The sequence below is a fragment of the Bidens hawaiensis genome, unplaced genomic scaffold (assembly GCF_021521415.1).
Source record: "Bidens hawaiensis isolate Kalapana, Puna unplaced genomic scaffold, B.hawaiensis_p1.1 tig00000904_1, whole genome shotgun sequence".
Classification (NCBI taxonomy): Eukaryota; Viridiplantae; Streptophyta; class Magnoliopsida; order Asterales; family Asteraceae; genus Bidens; species Bidens hawaiensis.
The window spans coordinates 1256327-1258865 of NW_027491052.1; the positions used below are offsets into that span (position 1 = coordinate 1256327).

At 37.5% G+C, this 2539-nt stretch overlaps 1 non-coding gene across 1 annotated transcript; it reads right to left on the reverse strand.

Moving 5' to 3' along the window:
- Window positions 1-1918: 1918 nt before the first annotated feature.
- Window positions 1919-2023, reverse strand: LOC143546651 (small nucleolar RNA R71). The gene has a single exon (XR_013137628.1). It is a non-coding gene; the product is annotated as a small nucleolar RNA R71 (small nucleolar RNA).
- Window positions 2024-2539: the final 516 nt, after the last annotated feature.

Consider the following 2539-nt stretch of genomic DNA (forward strand, 5'->3'; position numbering starts at 1 on the left):
GCCTTAGGGGAATTCTCTGAATTTGCTGGAAATTTATTGTGTGTTTGCTAGAGAGAATTCAAGGCTTCCATCTTTGTGTGATCATCCTTTCAAGTAGCAATCATCATTCATCTTATTTTGCAATCTTTTGTTCTTGACAATGATTTGTAAGATTACTTTGATTTTGGTTGTTGTATTAAGCCTTATGGGCTAAATACTCTTGTTACTTAGATTATGTTGAAACTTCTACTTATGTGATATTTATCTATGCATGATTTTGGTAAATTGGTATTCTTCAAGTTTATGACATGTTCTTGAATAGAGTTTAATGGTTGAATGCTTGTTTTAATTCCTAGTCTTGTTAGTTTGATAGATGCTTAGCCATAATATGTTGGAAAACTATGTGTTGAGTATTTGTTTATGAACTTAGTTTGTGTATGCATACTTTGTTTATATCACTAAGTTAGGAATGACTAGTGGATATTAACTTGGTTATGAATTTTAACAAGCATGAAACCTATCACTTGATATTGGAAGATTGTATGGTGATAATATGATTCTTTGAGCTGGTTAATGTTTGCTAGAGATTAAGGCCATAATCCTTAGTTTATATTTTTCTAATTTGAAAGACTCATGTGTTTAACTAGTGTTCTTGAACTTGTCCATTTTACATGATTCTAGGTGGTTAGTTTGTTGTTTTCATGCTAGCTTTCCTTTAATTGTGAGATTAAGTAGTTTTGACAAACTTACTAATCTATGGTTATTAACTTGTTGAATACCCATCATGATGTTGTTGTTAGTATTAGGTTGCCTTGATTGGAATTTGATATTGATGGTTAATACATGATGTTTGCCATTATCATTGTCATTTTGTCACTAAGTTTAAGTGGATGCATAGTCTAAGTAGCTTTGTTTGGATTTATTGTTAGTTGTATTTTATTTGCTTTGTTATTGTTGTATGCTAGTTTAGTTACTTGAAAAATTACTTGAATTGTTTGTTTGGTTAAATTAATTACAAGGATTTAGTATCAAAAGTTAGCCGTGTCCATGGATTGACACTCGGTTCTTATCGATACTTTGCTACAAACGATAGGTACACTTGCCTTTCGTGTGTGGTTTGGTTGTTGGTGAAAACCATTTTTAAAACCCGATTTTTGTGAAACTTTTATTCAAATTTTATATATATATTCGCACACGTCAAGTTTTTGGCGCCGTTGCCGGGGACACGGTGTTTTACTTTTGAAAACGATACGAGTAATTGATTTGCCCTATTGATATTTTTGCTCTGTGTTATTTTAGTCTATTTCATTTTTATTCATATTGTTTTATTTTATTTTAGTTATATTTTTAGACAGTTTTCCGCGTCTTGTTTGTTTCCATTCCGCGTTTCTTTCGGGTGATGCATGTCCACCACACCCGGTCCTGATCTTGTTTCCCCCCTTTCCGAACCCAAGCGACATCTTCGAGAAGGTTTAAGGAGGAGAGCACGCGAGATTGCCGAGGTCTTTGAAAACGAAGTTGTAGAGAAGGACGCGAATCCTGAGGTTGAAGAAATGGCGGATCCGATCAATCAAGGTCGCATGGGTGATTTCGCCACGCCGTCCCTCGATGGCTACGGCAGCGGTGTCACGGAGCCCGAGATTACCATGAGTTTCAAGATTAAGTCGAGTATTATTCATATGGTCGAAAATTCCGTCTCTTTCCATGGCCTCTCGAACGAGGACCCTCACTCTCATGTTGCACATTTCCTTCGATTATGTGCGACATTCAAGATCCAGGGGTGTACCGACGATGCCGTGAGACTAAGACTTTTTCCGTTCTCACTTCGCGGGGATGCCTTGGAGTGGTTAGAGGCACTCCCTTCCGGTTCCATCATCACTTGGAACCAATTGGTTGAGCAGTTTCTTCTTCAGTACTTCCCACCCGATAAAACTGCAAGATACCGGGCAAAAATCACTGGTTTTTGTGTTGATGATGATGAGTCACTTCATACTGCTTGGGAAAGGTTCAAGGGCTTGTTGGGAAAATGCCCTCATCACGGTTTGAGTCGCGGTCTTCAGTGTCGTACGTTCTTTGATGCTTTATCCGGAGCACAGAAGCAGGTCGTTGATCAGTGTGACAATCGTCAATTTCAGGTTAACTCCGTTAACTCAACTCCGTCAATTCAAACTTAAGATCATTGAATTTATAACGCACACCTCATTACATTTAAACTAGGGTTTAAATGACGCTTAACACTTACTACATGTGTAGTCTTTCAGGAATTGCACCGAAACGCAAACGAATTGACGCAAACAATTGATGAATAAATGAAAAACGTCAAAACAATAATTATGTGATAATTATGTGTTAGACTTATGTGTTATGTGATAACATTGTTATAGACGTTAACTCAATGTGCTAGAACTAGTTAATTAAGCTAGAAAAGTAACATTTGAAAGTGGAGGGACTTAGATGTAACATGATTATTATTAATAATATAAACCAAACCCTAGCCTGTCTTTCTCTCCTCTCCCTCTACCCCGATCGGACCCCCTCCCCCTTGCTCTCGGCTGCCGCC